The 19913-nt window shown below is 43.8% G+C and overlaps 1 protein-coding gene and 1 long non-coding RNA gene across 4 annotated transcripts in view; both read right to left on the bottom strand.

Moving 5' to 3' along the window:
- Window positions 1-10669, bottom strand: part of CUL1 (cullin 1) — a 45885-nt gene extending 35216 nt beyond the window's left edge. Inside the window, exon 1 of one of the 3 annotated variants that reach the window (XM_083468782.1) lies at window positions 10484-10669. The gene's annotated coding sequence lies outside the window, so the exon portion shown is untranslated. Of the gene's footprint in view, window positions 1-9571; window positions 10305-10483 lie in introns of those variants that run through there. The other 2 variants (XM_083468784.1, XM_083468783.1) reach the window with 2 other exon arrangements.
- Window positions 1-16997, bottom strand: part of LOC310690225 — a 121304-nt gene extending 104307 nt beyond the window's left edge. Inside the window, exon 1 of the long non-coding RNA XR_014517999.1 lies at window positions 16956-16997. This is a non-coding gene — a long non-coding RNA (uncharacterized lncRNA). The remainder of the gene's footprint in view (window positions 1-16955) is intronic.
- Between the last annotated feature and the right edge of the window lie 2916 nt (window positions 16998-19913).

Genomic DNA, 19913 nt, shown 5'->3' with positions numbered 1-19913 from the left:
TAACAGATTGAGGTTGAATCCTGACAAGACATGAGTACTCTTGGGGGGACCGCTAGGGGCGCATTGGAAGATGGCCGACAATACCATCTCTCCAGCCCACACAAGGTAATTAAGAGGCTGATATGGAAGTATGCAGCCTCCCTTGTTGCCCCAAGGAAATGGGGAACACTGCCTTGCCTGCTATGGCCATAAATCACCCCCGGATTCGAAAGAAGGGGGTGAGGGCACTAGGCACAAAGCCCTTGTGTGGGTCCGGCTCTCCCGGACGCTGTCTCTGATTGCGCACTGGCTGCAGCAGCTCGAAATAAACAATTAGAAAGAAGCAAATGCACATACTTCAAGTGAAGATTGGGAGTAAAGACTGCTAATTAAAGGGATCTCTGTGAAGTGGAAGCAACAGGCTGGATTTAACAATAAATCAAGAAGAAGATTCATCAAAGGATCGGTATGTAGCGGAACTGAAAAGGGGGGGGGCTTTTATTTTATTTTTTGTCTTATGTGAGTACCTAACAACGCCCCCCCCCCCAGAAGGAAAGAATTGTTGCAATTACTGATCACAAGCAGGAGGATTAAAGAACTGTGTGGAAATGAATTACTAATCAAACACATGGCTGGTGGGAAGATCGGGAAGGAATGAAAGTCCTTTGTGACGCAGCAATACAAAGAGATTTGTTACGGCAGGCCTGCCTACAGGAGGACGAGGGGGAGGAGGACCATGGCTTGTTACTATATCAGAATGTGAGTTGGACCTGGCAGGGCCCCCTGAGAAAATTGATGAGAGACTGGCAGGCCTGTGGAAATCAACGGACAAACTGGGAATGTTTTGTACGGAGGTGCGGTAATGGCGTCTGTTTATTTTGATATGGCTCTTGGAGGAGTGTAAAATCCACACAGGATTTAACAACGTTTGTTTTCAACCCGCTTGTGGAGACTATCAGAGATCACAAAGAAAGGAATATATGATAACAACAAGAAGATGAGGAAAACAACAAAGAGAAGGTATATCAAAGCAGCAGCAAGAGAGATGTTTGGATCCCTTTCGGAGCACAAAGTATGGGTACCCCCAACAAAAATTTAAAAATTTGGCTGTGTAATTTGGAACTAATGTGATTTGGAATTAATGTGATTTGATTGGTCTGTTAATAAAAATTATTTTTAAAAAAGACATGTGTACTCTTTGTGGGGGAACAGGGGACAGGGAGATGTGGAGGACTCCCTGATCCTAAATGGAGTAACTGTGCCCCTGAAGGACCAGGTGTGCAGCCTGGGAGTCATTTTGGACTCACAGCTGTCCATGGAGGTGAAGGTCAATTCTCTGTCCAGGGCAGCTGTCTACCAGCTCCTTCTGGTATGCAGGCTGAGAATCTAGCTGCCCGTGGACTGTCTCGCTAGAGTGGTGCATGCTCTGGTAATCTCCCGCTTGGACTATTGCAATGACCCGGAAACTACAACTAATCCAGAATGCGGCAGCTAGACTGGTGACTGGGAGTGGCTGTCGAGACCACACAACAATGGTCCTGAAAGACCTACATTGGCTCCCAGTAAGTTTCTGTTCACAATTGGAAGTGGTGGTGCTGACCTTTAAAGCCCTAAAAGGCCTTGGCCCATTATACCTGAAGGAGCGTCTCCACCCCCATCGTTCTGCCCAGATACCGAGGTCCAGCTCCGAGGGCCTTCCTTAGCGGTTCCCTCGCTGTAAAATGTGAGGTTACAGGGAACCGCGCAGAGGGCCTTCTCGGTAGTGGTGCCTGCCCTGTGGAACGCCCTCCCATCAGATGTCAAGAAAATAAATAACGATCTGACTTTCAGTAAATATCTGAAGGCAGCCCTGTTTAGGGAAGTTTTTAATGTTTGATGTTTTATTATATTTTAAATATTTTGTTGGAAGCTGCCCAGAGTGGCTGGGAAAACCCAACCAGATGGGCGGGGTATAAACAAACAAACAAATTATTATTATTATTGACTCACTGTTAAACCCGTGTTTATGGAAGACAATCTTACTTGGCTACGAGTGATTGCCAAAGAAGAAAATGATAGACTTCAAACCGGTTTTGAACAATATGACACCAAGCCCTAGTTTTCATTTCTGGTAAGTTGCAACCTCCACACTGATCATTTAGCACTGGTTCCGTCAGCTTTGCAACTTTAGAGCAGTTTGAGCTTCTGTGCATGCGCAAGCAGCAAACCCGGAAGTAACCCGTTCCGGTACTTCTGGGTTTGCCACGGACGTTCGCTGGAATGGACACTAGACAGGGCGGATGTTCGCAGAGGTATTACAGTATTCAGTAGCACCAGGCAGGTAACTGTGTTCAGTGCTGTAGGCCTAAGCCTGTGGACCTCCCTCCCAACAGAGGGAAGCAAACTCCTTGTTTAACTTCCAGTGGATGACAAAGACTTCCTTATTCCAGTAGGCATTTTAGGGTAGCAGTCAGGTTTCTGCTTGATTTTTGGTGTTTTCTTTGTCTTATCCTCCATATGTTTTATTATAATGCACTCTACTTAGAAATGCTATCTTTTAAGCAGTATATAGATGCTTTAAATAAATAAGATAAGACCTATTGGGTTTCTCTGTAGTTAGAATCACAGAATCATAGAATTGTGGTGTTTGAAGGGATCCTGAGGGTCATCTAGTCCAATCCCTTGCAATACAAGAATCAAGAGCATTTGTAGCCAGCCATCAGAACAAGGTGGAAATGTCTTATTTCTGCAAAATACAAAATCTTGTTGCCCTTGCTAGATATTTAAAAAACAAGAAACACAATGACATTACGCATAACATAGGTAGAGACACCTTTCTGAGACAAAAGTAAGCCTCTTGGCTGTTGTAAAAGCTGGTTTCCCTTAAAAGGCCTTGTAACTTTGGGGAGTTAGTCTAAACCCAAACAAATGTCACACACAGCTCAGGGTCCTTCTTGGTCCTGGAGGTATCCATGCATGCTAGTTAATATCTTTTGATACACAGCTTCTATTTTATGTAACAGAGAGCTTGCTATTCTAATTAAAGTGTTCCAAAAATTTGTCTTCTTGACTGGGTAACCAGTCACTCTCTCTTACAATGTTAAAATTTCAGCCTGATGTGGAAATTCAGTGGTGTGGAAAAATAACTGTTGATTTGAATTTTATAATTTATTTAGCCCATTAGGCACACTGTCATAGAGTGAAGTTCAAAATTCAAATTAGCAAGCCAACCAAGAGTAACAGAAGAGTGATTATCAGATTTTCAGTTAACAAATCAGTAAACCACCACCACCCTCTATTTTGTTTTATTAAAAGCTATAAATACAGAGTTAGAACCCCCCGCCATAGGTCACGTGTAGATAGATAGATAATCTTTGCTGCATTTGAATTTGTATTTGCCGTATTGCTGTATTTGTATTTGCTGTATTTCTTATTTGTTTGTAAGTTTTAGCAAAATATAAAGCAGTATTAATATTTCTATTATTAGTTCAACAGAACACAGAGCTCAGAGCTCATATACAGTGGTATCTCGCAAGACAAATGCCTCGCAAGACGAAAAACGCGCAAGACAAAAGAGTTTTCCGTTTTTTTAGTCGTTCCGCAAGATGAATTTCCCTATGGGCTTGCTTCGCAAGACAAAACGTCTTGCGAGTTCTTGCGAGTTTGTTTCCTTTTTCTTAAAGCCACTAAGCCGTTAATAGCCGCTAAGCCGCTAATAGCCGTCCTTCGCAAGACGAAAAAACCGCAAGACGAAGAGACTCGCAAAACGGATTAATTTCGTCTTGCGAGGCACCACTGTAGTTAGAATGGAAGCTGGAAGAACAGGCAGAAATTTTCTCAAGATTAAAAATGATGTAAAAAGAGTGCCCCAAATTGTTCACAGGTCAGAATAACCAATAGGTTTCTGATTCTGAATACCACAAGTGTGCAATGACACTTCACCAAAGGCTAGGTGAGAGATAAGACATTACCAATTAAATGCCACAGTTAAACACTTACTGGATACAGATATAGGAAGGAAGAGCTCTCCTGAATAAACCCTCTACTAAATTCCATGAACGTATATTAAACCTATCACAGAAACACATGTAAACTGCATTTCAGAGGAGTGATTATATACTACTATCATAACCAAGTTATACCTGCATTCAATGCTGTTGTTTTAAAAATGTTAAGCTACATAGATATTATTCCTATTTAATTTATTTGTATTTCTTTCTACTTCTGGGATGTTTGAGACCAGCATTAAACATTAGAATATTAACAAGGGAGATGAAGTACAGTACACTCAAAATTGACACACCTTTAACTTGTGCACATTCAGCTTTATGTGCTTGGAGGAATTAAAACAAAAATTAAAGAAATCTGAGAAATAAAACCTTGGCATTCCACCCACCATTGTACCTAACGTGTTTTGACTAGATGTGGTTTTGGCTTTAGGCACTATCCCTAGAACATGTACATTAGGAAGAATGAACATACACTTCAAACCCTTGTTTGGAAAATACAGAATAAAATATCCTATGTGCTTGATGCCTATGTAAGGCAACTGTGGCTTAGACTGGAATGCAAGACTCCAGAACCAAACTTAATATACAGAAGACAATCAGAATTCAATTTTAGGGTACCCTTCTCTAGGCATGACTGATATTTCTTTTAAGGGGCACCTGTTATGTGATCTCAGACTCTTGGTTATGGATTCAGAAAGTCACTTAAGACAACTGAGTGCTGTGTGTTTTTCTTTTTCCTGCCCCCAAAGCGGGTGGGGAACAACACTAGAAGCAGAGCAATACTTCTCTGATTTCAGAACTGCATGTACAAGCTCACATGATACTGTGTAGAACAGTATGAATACCAAGGCCATGTATATTAAGCCTAACATGCAATCTAATGCCTTTTGAACACAGCAGGCTATGCAGTTAAGTTAGAGAAGTGGTCATATCTATATTGCTTCCTACTTTCTACAGAAAGGATCTCTCTATTATTTATAATATTTGATGCTTACTACATTTTTTTCTCAGCGCAGCCTGCTTTTTTAAAAAAAGAAAAAAGAAAATATAATTTCACATTTTAAATGCACCAGAAAATTACAGAACATTATTAACCAACAGTGTTCATCCTGGAATAATATAAAGAGGACATTCTTAATTACATTAATGGGGGGGGGGAGCTAATAGTGTCCTGATAATTGGGAGATTTGCTGCTCAATTGACACCCCACCAATACAGTGGTACCTCAGGTTAATAACTTAATTTGTTCTGGAGGTCCATTCTTAACCTGAAACTGTTCTTAACCTGAGGTACTTTAGCTAATGGGGCCTCCCGCTGCCGCTGCGCCGCCAGAGCATGATTTCTGTTCTCACCCTGAAGCAAAGTTCTTTACCCAGGGTACTATTTCTGGGCTAGCGGAGTCCGTAACCTGAAGCGTATGTAACCCGAGGTACCACTGTACACTGTTCTGTTCACCAACCAGATTAGGTTCCAGTCTCACCTTTTCCCACATTTTCCCACTTCATAAGGGTATATGGGCTACCCAGAACAAAAGAGTATTTGCAAAGGAAGACAGAACACATTTTATGCAAAGGGGGTTCAATGAAGAGTCAGAATCTAAGTGTCTCTGACAAGATGCACACTGGTTTGAGTCGTAGAATGGTAGTTGGGAGGGACCCCAAGGACCATCCTGTCAAACCTCCTGCAATGCAATAATCTCCACCCACAGTCCCTGTCCAATCTGAAGCTGAGCACAGATCGCCCATTGCCAGTTTGCCTCCGTTATATGCATACAAGTCTACAATCCTGCACTCACTTACTAGACAGTAAGTCCTCTGAGACATACTTCTCAGGAAACATGCATAATTTTGTGCTGTTAATTTTTGAACCAATTTTAGCATTGGGCTCACACTTGGGGTTTATCAGCTTGTACAAGAGGAGCAGCCTAAGATCGCTTTACCATTCAAGTTGTTTGACATAAAGAGGGGGTTTTGAACAATGACATTGATGGGCGTGCATGTGACTTTTAACATCAATGAACAGAATTACAAAACTTCCACTAGTAGTAATAGAATGACTGATTTAGAAGGCAAATCCCCATTTGTGCATACTCTATTTGCACAAAACCACACATATGTGCAGCACTGGGATCTCAGAAATGGGGGGGGGCATGCTGGAAAGTCCTCCTGGCTTGCAAGGAGACCCTCCCCAGAGCTTGAAGAGCTCTCTCCACGTGAGCCACCAGGACTCTCCAGGGTGCTCCCCATTATACATGATTTCACGTACGCACACAGGGGCCCGGAACAGAAGCCCCATGTAAATGCAGTCTCACTCCTTAGTAAACATGGTTAAGAATGCGCTTAGTCAGGTACCAGCCTATGTAAAAAATCACTTGACTGAAAAAATCCTACAGCAGTTCATCTGCAAACATTATGTGAAACCACAAAATATGTTATAGGTACATAATTCACCTCCATTTGCCCTGCAGCCAATTAGTATAGAGCAGGGGCCGGCAAATTTTTTTAGCAGCAGCCGGTCCACTGTCCCTCAGACCTTGTGGTGGGCCAGAGAATAAGCACCAGGGGGTGGGAGCTGGAAGAAGAGGCAAGGGGGGCAAGTAGTCCTCCTCCCCACCCCCCAGCCCCAGTGCTTACCTTCCCAGGGGCTGCCGCTGCCGCCACCGCTGCTTCTGCTTCTCGTGGGTAGGCAGAGCAAGCTCATCCGCTCCACTCTCTGGCCCACAGGAGCACCAGAGTAGTGACAGAGGCAGCAGCAGAGGGAAGATGAGTGGCACAAAAGGGCTGGCTCCAGATAGGGGGTTCTTAAAATGGCGCTCAGCCCAGCTCCCTTCCTCCTCTAGGCAGGGCAGGGAGAATCCAGGAAGGAGGGAGGAGGTGCCGCTGCAGTGGAAGGGGGTGGAATGCCACAGGGGGGGGGAATGGCGCAGCCCGAACGAACAGAATCCCCACGCCAATCCACGGACAGTCCATGGGCCGGATCCTGAAGGCAATTGGGCCTGATCCGGCCCGCAGCCCTTAGTTTGCTGGCCCCTGGTATAGAGCAGCCCCTTTTATTTAAGAAAAGCTCATTTTTTAAAAAGGACAGTCAAACCTTGGCTCCCAAACACTTCCGTTTTGGAACGTTTCAGCTCCCAAATGCCGAAAACCCAGAAGTAAATGTTCTGGTTTTCGAATGTTTTTTGGAAGCCGAACGCAGCTTCCGCTTAAGTGCAGGAATCTCCTGCAACCAATCGGAAGCCGTGCCTCAGTTGTCGAACGTTTCATAAGCCAAACTGGCTTCCAGAACGAATGACATTCAAGAACCGAGGTTTGTCTTTATTTACAATAACTGCAGGTGCTGTCTCAGAAGATGGAATATATTTTCTATTGACCATTTATACTGCACCACAGTCAAAGCTTGTGTCTTCTTCAGTGCAATTACTTTATTAAACACATATCCATGTAAATTTGATCAATCTATTACAGCTCATATAATTTATTAAGCAATATTTATTTAAATAGGTAATCAACCCAATTCAGATCCAAAAGAGGTTGAAGAGTTTGGATTTGATATCCTGCTTTATCACTACCCGAAGGAGTCTCAAAGTGGCTAACATTCTCCTTTCCCTTCCTCCCCCACAACAAACACTCTGTGAGGTGAGTGGGGCTGAGAGACTTCAGAGAAGTGTGACTGGCCCAAGGTCACCCAGCAGCTGCAGGTGGAGGAGCCGAGACGCGAACCCGGTTCCCCAGATTACGAGACTACCGCTCTTAACCACACCACCACACTGGCTCTTGTAAACCAGTAACACATATTTTTAAAGCTGAAACAGATGGAATATCCACCATGCTTCAGAAACAAAAATTGAAACTTTAAAAAAGTAAAATGAAATAAAGAAACCAAGAGAGGAAAAGATGCACAAGAACTGGTAAGATCAAAAGTAGTCATGGTAATAGAGCCAGTAGCCTATGCTGCACTGTTATACAGTGGTGCCTCGCAAGACGAAATTCATTCCGCGAGTTTCTTCGTCTAGCGAATTTTTTGTCTTGCGGGGCACCACTGTATTCAGAGAGTATTATTACATCTCACATAAGGGTTCTCCCAATTATTACAATGTGAGTATTTGCAAAATTATGCTAACACTTGATCCACTGTAGAAAAAGGAGCAATTACAGTGGTGCCCCGCAAGACAAATGCCTCGCAAGACGAAAAACTCGCTAGACAAAAGGGTTTTGCGGTTTTTGAGCTGCTTTGCAAGACGAATTTCCCTATGGGCTTGCTTCGCAAGACGAAAACGTCTTGCAAGTTTGTTTCCTTTTTCTTAATACCGTTAATACAGTTGCGACTTGACTTCAAGGAGCAACTCATAGAACGCGGTGTGGTAGCCTTTTTTGAGGTTTTTGGTGATTTTTGGAGCTTTTTGGAGCTTTTCCAAAACTTTTCCGACACCGTGCTTCGCAAGACAAAAAATTCGCTAGACAAAAAAACTCGCGGAACGAATTAATTTCGTCTTGCGAGGCACCACTGTATTTAATTCACAAATAAAAAATAGCTTATAAACAAGTCATCTAACATGCCTCAGAGCAAGTTTTTGAGCAAAGCAATATAGGAATTGATTATAAAGTACCCCAAGAACAAGTGTCTGTAATAAAGAGGTATTTATGAAGAAAAATAGCACACATTTCATTATATATACACATGTTTCCCCTGGTGGTTCTACTGAGATACTCTTCCATGAGAATATAATTTATTTACAGTCCACCAACCACAAAGCTACACTTCTACACCCAACTTAAGATGCTGATGAGTCATTTTATGTTGTACTTTTTTTAGGTAAATCACGTCTCTATCACAATACCATTTTGCCAATAAATTTCAAATGCAGTGAACAAGAAGGACATTTTGGAGGTGGCAGTTAATACTACCCCAGTTCATGCTTTTATGCAAGTGACATCCCTAATCAAGCTTGCAATTAGATTTCACTCAATTTGTCTGATCAGGAAATAGTTCCACAATCCCACTAACCTACTTAGGAGTATGCACTTCCTTGTTTTCTCCTGCTGAAGAACAGAATGTCAGGTCTTAGGTTTTTCCAAAATGCAGTAGCATTCCCCCCCCCCCCCAATACAGAAGTGCAAACTAGAGACTGAATGATACCCTTATCATCGCAAGTTACATGCAAATGTTTTACCACAGTAACAAACCATACTAAGTTTGGCTGTTTACAATTTAATTTAATCAGTGTCATTTACATAATTCCCTCACTTATCCATTTTGTCTTTGCACAACCCTGTGATGTAGGTTAGGCTGGGTAAAAAAAAAAACAACCCTCCCAAAGCCTCATACTTTTGTTTTCCCATACTACAGAAATCAATGTGCTATAATCAATCTTGTAATCACTAACAAACCATGGCATTTCCCCATGCTACCTATTCAGATAGGGTACATATAACATGTATACTGGCTAATTTTGTGTCACTATTGAAATACAGCAAATTTCAGGGGTTTGTATGAAAGACTTTAAACGGGAACTCCACTAGGAGCTACGAAAGTGCGGTTTTATTAAAAAAACAAAAACATACATAATCCAAAAATAGCACAGTACAGTATAGGTTGCTCCTCACCAGTCTCTCAGCCCGCACTCTTGATTAAGGTGTCTGGCAGATGAGCTTTCAAACATCAATATTCTCTCTCAAAATACAGCTACGTATTAGGACAGTTAGAGCAGGGATTCAATGGAATGAATTATTAGCAAATTTAAGAGGAATTGCGCGTGCGGCAGAGATGCGCTTGCTTCCTTAGGGAAACGAAATCTAAGCCGTCGTGTTTCCTTCCTGTCCACCACAAAGCGACCGCGAAGCGGAGGGAGCGCGCCTAAGGAACGTGCGGCGGGTTTCGAGGGGGAAAGGGATCTCTGGGCGAGGGAGCGAGGCGGAGCAGCCGCCCTAAACAGGGCGAAGGGGATCCCCAGGCGGGCGCAGCTGAGCCATGGGGACCAACGGGGGGGGGTCCCCGAGGGGATCCCCAGGGAGGGCTTTCCACGGGAGCCACGGCGAGGCGAGGGAGAGGCCGGGCCCCGACGGCGCCCGAGGGAGGCCAAGGCAGCGCCGACCGAAGCCCTTCCGTTCTCCGCGAGGACACGGGACCAACGCGCGAGGGAAGCTCCGGGGGCGCCGCCGGGGGACAGCAACGAAGCCCCGGGGAACTCGGGGCGGGCGGGCGGCTCCCGCGAGGCCTCCCTCGGAGGCGCTGGGAGGAGATGCCGGTGCGTGGCCGCCCTCGCGACCCCCCTGCGCCGCCGGACTCCCGAGGAGGAGGAGGAGGAGCGGCCCGGCCAACCCCCGCCCTCCCCTCGGCGAAGCCCGCGCGCGCCCCGGCCTCCCTCCCTCCCTCCCTCCCTCTCGGGCTGCGCCACAGCCCCGGCCAGGCCCGCGCCCCGCCGCCTCCGCGCCTCTCCTCCCGGCCAGGCCCCGCGCCTCCCGCTCCCGGCCGGACTCCCGCCTCGGCCCCGCAGGCGACGGGCCCCGCCGACTCACCGGCCCCATGGCGCGCGCCTCGCAGACTCCGTCAGGCAGGCAGGGCCCGGCGGCCTCGTCTCCACACAGGCCAAGGCAGCCCGCCTCTTCCGCTTCCGGGTCGGGCGCCGCTGAGAAGTCGCGTCACCGGAGCGTCATCTTGCGTCATGGTCCCGCCGGGCGGCCCGCCGGCTCTGCGCGCCCGAGGCCCGGAGGGAGGCCGGGAGGATGCTGGGAGTTGGAGTCCTCAGGGCCAAGACGAAGGTGCAGCTGCGGCGCTTTCGGCTGACCTGCTGCTGCTGCCCTTCATCCCAGAACCTCGGCCTGAAAATGCAGGCGGCGTCATCATCTTCATCCTCTTCGTATGCCGCCTTTCCACAGGGAAAAGCGCTCCAGGCCTCTTACAGCAAGTCAAGAGTTGCCCCATTGCAGCTACAAGAGAGATGGGCAAGAAGTAGAACACAAAGTACACAAGACAATTTCCATGTACAGTGGTACCTCGGGTTACAGACGCTTCAGGTTACAAACTCCGCTAACCCAGAAATAGTGCTTCAGGTTAAGAACTTCGCTTCAGGATGAGAACAGAAATCGCACGGTGGAAGCAGGAGGCCCCATTAGCTAAAGTGGTGCTTCAGGTTAAGAACAGTTTCAGGTTAAGAACGGACCTCTGGAATGAATTAAGTACTTACCATAACCTGAGGTACCTCTGTAATCATAATGAGACCTAAAAATAAAGGCACACAGAACAACCACCACTCTGGGCAGCTTCCAACAGGATATTAAAAACACAATAAAACATCAAACATTAAAAACTTCCCTAAGCAGAGCTGCCTTCAGGTGTCTTCTAAAAGTCAGATAGTGGTTGTGGGAGGGCGTTCCACCGGGTGCATTTTTTTATGCTTTACTGGTTTCCAAATATAAAAAAACATTACAAAACAAAAAAGACCAAATCAAACAATATATAGTAATCAACACAAGGCATTCCAAAAGCAAACTAAAGACGATTTACACTTCTTGCATACCAAAATTGAGTTCATCCTTCGCTTGATCTAATATGACTTCCGATCCCCCCCACTGTGGTTCCAAGGTTTCCTTTCGCTGCACACTAGGCTTTATTTCCAGCTCTGCTTCCCGCCAGCCACTGGAGGACATTGCCAGCTACTCTTGGCACAACAAAAGAGAAGAGGCAGGAACAGAAGCCAACTTGTACCTGGATAGGTTCCTTCACCTAGAAGATGTTCCAGTGTCATTACCTGGACCAGTGGAAGCTGAGGGGATTGAGGCAGGAAGCGAGAACAGTATTGCAACAATAGGGGAAAGCAGATATAAAGCACAAGGAATAACTACAGCCCTACTGTTATGCTTGCTAATAGTATTTTAACTCATTTTGCAGTTGGGAGCTCTGACCAGGGAGACTTCCACCATGAATCCCAACTGGTCAGGTGGTACCCTGTGCGGAAAATTTCTTGTCACTCCCCCCCCCCCTTTGATATTTATTTATTTTATTAATTTATTATTATGGTTTTACATGATTTCATATTTTCTTACAAAGGAATGCGAATTCTGAGCCTCTGATAACAAGTAGGCGACTATGGACAGATACTTAAATCTACAGGATGGATTGTGTTTTGGTTTGTGTTATTTTATTTATATTTATTGCTTATTTAGTTAATAAAATTTATTTTTAAAAACCTGCAAAGTGGTTTACCAAAACAAAAAAACCACAGCAGTAAAATCAAGAAAAATTAACAATCCTACTTTAAAACATACAAAGGTAAAAAATTAAGATTAAAATTACTTCAACTTCCTAAGCATCTAGGTATGCTTGCCTAAAGAAGAAAAGAGTCTAGCAAAGTCACGTGCTTTGTTGAAATTTCAGCCTTCATGACATAGGAAAATGGCCAAGTAAACAGCTATTTTTGTGGAAGAGGGTCAAGATATTAACTGATATGCATGAAATATCATATGTAGCTATATAATCCCTAGTGTAGTAAGATAAGACCTTTAAAACAGGCATTTTGGAAAATAAGCTTTTATGAACCGCCGGGTGGTGCTGTGGGTTAAACCACAGAGCCTAGAGAGAGAGAGAGAGAGGTTTCAGAATGAGACAGGTTTAACAGTGGTTAAGAAAGTGAAATACCTGGGGATTAACATGACAGCTAAAAATGGGAATTTATTTAAAGACAATTATGAAAAATGCTGGACTGAAGTGAAAAAAGATCTAGAAATCTGGTCAAATTTGAAGCTTTCACTGCTAGGCCTTATTGCTGTGATAAAAATGAATGTATTGCCTAGAATGTTATTTCTGTTTCAAACATTGCAAATTTTGGATAAAATGGATTGCTTCAAGAAGTGGCAGAGAGAGATTTCTAGATTTGTCTGGCAGGGCAAGAAGCCTAGAATAAAATTTAAAATACCAACGGATGCAAAGGAAAGAGGTGGATTTGCCCTGCCAGACCTTAAACTTTATTATGAATCAGCAGCTTTTTGCTGGCTGAAAGAATGGCTGCTTCTTGAAAACACAGACATTTTGGATTTAGAAGGCTTTAATAATGTATTTGGATGGCATGCATATTTATGGTATGATAAGGTCAAAGCACATAAAGCATTTAAAAATCATATTGTCAGGAAAGCATTGTTTAATGTCTGGATAAGATACAAGGACGTACTTGAAAATAAAACCCCAAGGTGGTTGTCACCGATGGAAGCGAAGGCGCAGAAAAAGCTCAATATGGAGGCCAAATGGCCGAAATATTGGGAAATTTTGGAACAAGAGGGAGACAGATTGAAATTGCAGAGTTTTGAAAAAATAAAAAATAAAGTGAGAAATTGGCTTCATTATTATCAGATAATGGAGGCATATAATTTGGACAAGAAAATTGGCTTCCAGGTGGAAAATCAAAATTGGAAACAACTGTTAGAACCCAAAACCAAGATTCTGTCAAAGATGTATAACTTGCTGTTGAAATGGAATATTCAGGATGAAACGGTGAAATCTGCTATGATTAAATGGGCACAAGATGTTGGACATAACATAATGATGGCTGACTGGGAACAGTTATGGACCGCAGGTATGAAGTTTACGGCATGTAATGTCTTAAGAGAGAATATTATGAAAATGATATACAGGTGGTACATGACACCAGTCAAGCTTGCAAAAATCTATCATTTGCCCGATAATAAATGTTGGAAATGTAAAGAAACTGAAGGCACATTCTTTCACCTTTGGTGAACGTGCCCAAGGATTAAGGCTTTCTGGGAGATGATCTATAATGAAATGAAAAAGGTATTTAAATATACCTTTCTGAAGAAACCAGAGGCCTTTCTCCTGGGCATGGTTGGCCAATTGGTGCCAAAGAAGAATAGAACTTTCTTTATGTATGCTACAACAGCAGCAAGAATACTCATCGCAAAGTACTGGAAGACACAGGAGCTACCCACTCTGGAAGAATGGCAGATGAAGATGATAGATTATATGGAACTGGCGGAAATGACTGGCAGAATCTGAGACCAGGGAGAAGAGTCGGTGGAAGAAGATTGGAAGAAATTTAAAGACTATTTACAGAAATACTGCAAAATTAATGAATGTTAGAATGATGTCAGAATGAAGTTAAGTGGTTTTAGCAGCAATGTTACAAAGGAGTATGTAAAAATGGTTTGTTAACAGGTGAGAATCCAAAGTTACAATATATTAAGTTAAAGGATTAGGATAAAAACAAAGAGGGAAAGGATTTGCTGAATTAACTAACTGAACTGGAATACAAAAAAGGGAGGTGTGAGGAAGTCAGGGAAACAAGTAAATGAAAGACAAGACATGGAAAGATTGATTTGTTTTTAAGTGTTTTTATTTTTCTGTATTTTGTACTTTTTCTTTTCTTTTTTTTGTAACCTTTTTTGAAACCTTAATAAATATCATTAAAAAATAAAAAATAAACCACAGAGCCTAGGACTTGCCGATCAAAAGGTCAGTGGTTCAAATCCCCATGACGGGGTGAGCTCCCGTTGTTCAGTCCCAGCTCCTGCCAACCTAGCAGTTTGAAAGCACAAATTGCAAGTAAATAAATAGGTACAGCTCCAGCAGGAAGATAAACGGCATTTCCGTGTGCTGCTCTGGTTCGCCAGAAGCAGCTTAGTCATGCTGGCCACATGACCCAGAAGCTGTCTGCGGACAAACGCTGGCCAATAAAGCGAGATGAGCACCGCAACCCCAGAGTCAGTCACGACTGGACCTAATGGTCAGGGGTCCCTTTACCTTACCTTTAGTAGGGCAGTAATTGTTCCTTGATAATTTGTCACCCCCTCCATGATGCCCCCCTTTCCTACGCCCCTGGATCCTTCCATTTCTCCATGCTCTGAGCTGAGCCGCTACTTCCCATATCTTATTTGCATCTCTATTTCTCTGCTTTCATTAACATAGAAAGCACAAGTCTGATTGATACAGTCTAATTGATGCTCTAAAACCATTTCCCCCAAAGAATCTATTTCTGTCTGGAGTCCAATTCATAGAATCATAGAATCATAGAGTTGGAAGAGACCACAAGTCCAACCCCCTGCCAAGCAGGAAACACCATCAGAGCACTCCTGACATATGGTTGTCAAGCCTCTGCTTAAAGACCTCCAAAGAAGGAGACTCCACCACACTCCTTGGCAGCAAATTCCACTGTCAAACAGCTCTTACTGTCAGGAAGTTCTTCCTAATGCTTAGGTGGAATCTTCTTTCTTGTAGTTATGGCCTTGTAAGTGCCTTGTAAGTGCGGTTAGCTAAGCCCTGCATTCCCTTAGAAATCCAGGATCAGGCTACTCCTAGGTTAGGGAGCATTATTGCAGGAAACCAATCCCCCTCTGTCACTGCACCCCCCCCCATTGTGCTGAGGTGGGGGTTAATTGATGGAACCCTGCTGGAAAATCATAGGCCAGTGTACAGGTTCCATCTTATCATGGAAGAAGGAATTTACCTGCCCATGTTCCTCTTACCCAGTAGATTCATGGTGACAAGTCACAAAGTACCTGAGGTTGGTACACAGGCATCTGCAGGGCAGCTACAGTTTGGGTAACACCAGGAAACCTTGAAATTGTCAAAAGGGACAAATTCACCTTCTGTCCTTTTACACCATTTCCCAACAGAATGTTGCTATGATTCCCATAGACCCATGGGTCACTAAGATTTGTGAGGCTTGACACATTAGCTAATGGTACAATAAATGGGCAATTTGGGTACTGGCCAACATTCTGCTTTTTCCAGGGCCTAGTGCACTTATTCTTAGGAATTTCTCCTTCCCACTGGAAACATACATCTGCAGCACCCAGAAATCTCTTGTTTGGGGGTAACTTTCCAAACGTTTGCACCACGCGATGGGAAATGTGAGTAACATTTACCTGCAGTATCACTGGGAACAGTCGGGTGGTGTTTTGTTCTGAAATACTCAGGGGTTGTGCACCAGGAGGAAATCCTTGCTGGGAGTAGGACATGGGGAACAATTAGTGAGGTTAACCTGTTTCATTATCGTGTTGGTGTATGCTAGGAAAGTATTGCTTTCCCATCCTGCCCAAATCCAAGCAGGGCCAAAGAGCAACATCCAGACTTTCATTGTGGTGACAGTTGGAATGGTCTCAGGACAATGAGTTTGGCAAGACCTTTCCTTGGCCTTCCTGTGACAATCACCACTTCAGGAGGGTTCTGGTATCTCCACAGATCACCTCCTGCCTACTGTGTATCTGAAGAAGTGTGCATGCACACGAAAGCTCATACCAAGAACTAACTTAGTTGGTCTTTAAGGTGCTACTGGAAGGAATTTTTTTATTTTGCCTTTACAGTAACTGTTGTCTTGTGTTACTATAAAATGGAAATGTGAGAGGTGTCCCCTTGGTTCCCCGGTCAAGGTAAAGTGTAAAGTCCTATCCCTAATTTTTTAAAATAAAAAAATTCCTTCCAGTAGCACCTTAAAGACCAACTAAGTTAGTTCTTGGTATGAGCTTTCGTGTGCATGCACACTTCTTCAGATACACTGAAACAGAAGTTGCCAGATCCTTCTATATAGTGAGAAGGTGGGGAGGGGTATTACTCAGAAGGGTGGTGGGAATGGGAGATTGGCAGATAGCTGTGATGAGCCTGTTGACGACTCTTAACGACTGCAATGGGTCTTACAGGAAAAGGCAAGGGGTGAGAAGGTGGGAAATGGCTTAGTCAAGTATAATGAGATAAGAATCCAATGTCTTTGTTCAAACCAGGTCTCTCCATGGTTTTAAGTTTGGTAATGAGTTGCAATTCAGCAGCTTCTCTTTCCAGTCTATTTCTGAAATTCCTTTGTAGTAAAACAGCTACTTTGAGATCTTGTATAGAATGTCCTGGGAGATTGAAGTGTTCTCCTACTGGTTTCTCTGTTTTGTGATTCTTGATGTCAGATTTATGTCCGTTTATTCTTTGGCGTAAGGTTTGGCCTGTTTGTCCAATATAGAGAGCTAAAGGACACTGTTGGCATTTGATGGCATACACCAGGGGTCTGCAACCTTTAAGACAAAAAGAGCCACTTGGACCCGTTTCCGAAGGGAAAAAAAACTGGGAGCCGCAAAACCATTGTGACATTTAAAACAAATATATCTCCGGAGCTGCGATCTGACAGCGGGCGGGAAGGTGACGTCGGGACGGTGCGTAACTAACACACACACCGCCCCCATGCGACGTCACAGTGGCAAGTGTCGGGGCGCACAATGCGCCTCCTCCCCTCGCTAGTATCCGCCCCGGAGCCGCGGCAAAGGTGTAAAAGAGCCACATGTGGCTCCGGAGCCGCGGGTTGCAGACCCCTGGCATACACAATGTTAGACGATGAGCAATTAAATAGACCTGAGATGGTATGTGTGATGTTGTTGGGGCCAGTAATGGTGTTGTCCGGGTGTATGTGGCAGCAAAGTTGGCATCTGGGTTTATTGCAGGCTCTGGTGCCAGTGTCCGTGTTAAGTCTGGTTGTAGTATTATTGTGGGTTAGGAGTTGTTTAAGATTGGGTGGCTGTCTGTAGGCAATGAAAGGTCTTCCTCCCAGAGCTTGAGAAAGAGAACTGTCATTGTCCAGGAGAGGTTGTAGATCTCTGATGATGCGTTGTACTGTTTTAACTTGGGAGCTGTATGTGAGGACTAGAGGTGTTCTGTTATTTTCTTTTTTGGGTCTGTCTTGCAGCAAGTTCTCTCTGGGTATCAGTCTGACATAAATCTGACATCAAGAATCACAAAACAGAGAAACCAGTAGGAGAACACTTCAATCTCCCAGGACATTCTATACAAGATCTCAAAGTAGCTGTTTTACTACAAAGGAATTTCAGAAACAGACTGGAAAGAGAAGCTGCTGAATTGCAACTCATTACCAAACTTAAAACCATGGAGAGACCTGGTTTGAACAAAGACATTGGATTCTTATCTCATTATACTTGACTAAGCCATTTCTCACCTTCTCACCCCTTGCCTTTTCCTGTAAGACCCATTGCAGTCGTTAAGAGTCGTCAACAGGCTCATCACAGCTATCTGCCAATCACCCATTCCCACCACCCTTCTGAGTAATACCCCTCCCCACTATATAGAAGGATCTGGCAACTTCTGTTTCAGTGTATCTGAAGAAGTGTGCGTGCACACGAAAGCTCATACCAAGAACTAACTTAGTTGGTCTTTAAGGTGCTACTGGAAGAAATTTTTTTATTTTGACTATGGCAGACCAACACGGCTACCTATCTGTAGCCTAATTTTTTGTTAATCCAAACCCTTTTATGTTTCCTGTTGACGTGTGTTACCTGTAAACAAATGATGTCCTATTTCTTTTTCATTAATATGTACTCTATTTTGTTTCTTTTTGACTTGTTGTTTTTACATTTATATTCTATGAAATAAGTTTTAATTCCATAACGTTTTATTTCTGTAGACTCTTCAAATAAACAAAAACATAGATACACCAATAAAAAACAAAATCTTTTTATTCTATATTTCTTCTTTCTGTTTCTTCCTAATCCCATTTGGAATCTTCCTTTTCTTTCTGACATGCCTTGTAGACCACCATTTTGCCTGAACTTTCTCTCTTCCTTTTTACTCCTTTCCACCTCCACGCTTTCCCCTCACCTCATTCTCCGTCACAATTAGACCCCGCGTCACTGCTCGCCTTTGTTGGGGACCATGCAGACGAGCCCCAGCTTAACAGCAAGGTCAGCCGTCTGTCCTCTCCTTCCTTGGTCACCCCGCCCTGTTCCAAAAGCCCTGTTCTTCCTTTCAACAACAGTCTCTGATGGGAACCAAGCCCCAAGTATGTAAGATCTCCCAGTCGTAAATGCCTGTAAGCTAGCCAGTTCTTATGCCACTCTTTAATATGCAATAATTTTTTTATTCTTTAGAACTTTCTCTTTTGCAAAGTTCTTTTACACAGTTGTTAAAATTGTGCTGAGGTAGACCTCCTTTTCTCCTTCCCTCTTGCCTTTGTTTTAAATTCCAAGTTATTGCTTTTCATTCCACATACCTTCATTATGTAAAATTCGTTCTTTAATCCTGAAGAGCAATGTTTGTGTTAAGTTGTGGGTTGACATAGCAGCCGGCACAGCGATTTCTTCAAGTAGCTCTTTATTTTGGTAAGCTGGAATAGAACTGACTGCGAACAGCTCAGCCGGCCTGTATTTATAGGCAGCCGGCTGTCAACATTGTAACCACAACAGCCCAGAGTTCCCGCCTAAAATAACTGACGCGGACCTGAGTGAAAACTATATACAGTATCCCCCTGTTGGCCCAGGGTGAAACTACACTACATAACACCTTGTAACTTCAATTCCACTCTTCAGAGAAGTTTAGCACTGGTTTGCTCAAGTCCTGAGGCGTCTCACAGCTGGAAATGCACTGTTCCAAATGCTGAGGTTCTCCCTTCCTCCGTCACTTTTTAAGCAGTGCTGGAGCAACTGAGAAACCCCTTTTCTGTGCTGCTTGATACTCCTAAAGCTTAAGACCCCCTCTTAAGCCTTTTCAGAGGTTTATGTTGCCTTTGTTTCACCCCTCAACACAGCAAGGCAACTAAACTCCCACTGACAATTGTGTCCCTAGACATCCTCAAAGCTTGTGATTGCTTAGAGTGGAAATACCTGCTAGCAGTACTAACTAACATAAATTTTGGTCCCAAATTCTTACAAAACCTCAAACAAATCTACTCCCGAGCCTCAGCAAAATGCAGGACTAACAGTATGGACTCTAATACCATAGCAATCCAAAGAGGAGCAAAACAAGGGGTGCCCACTATCTCCCTTCCTTTTCACTCTGGCTCTGGAACCCTTAGTAATCTGAATATGAGAAGCCACAGACATCAAGGGAGTGGAAATAAAAGGCAGAACCTATAAATTAGGGCTCTTGGCAGACGACCTAATGGTCACAACATCAGACCCCATAAACACAGCAACCTCCCTAATCAGAGAACTCAACACATTTGCAGTGGTGTCG

This window comes from Podarcis liolepis (assembly GCF_965112155.1).
Source record: "Podarcis liolepis genome assembly, chromosome: 12".
In the NCBI taxonomy this organism is placed as follows: domain Eukaryota; kingdom Metazoa; phylum Chordata; class Lepidosauria; order Squamata; family Lacertidae; genus Podarcis; species Podarcis liolepis.
The sequence above is the reverse complement of the archived record's forward strand: the minus strand, read 5'-3'. Positions and strand labels throughout refer to the sequence as shown.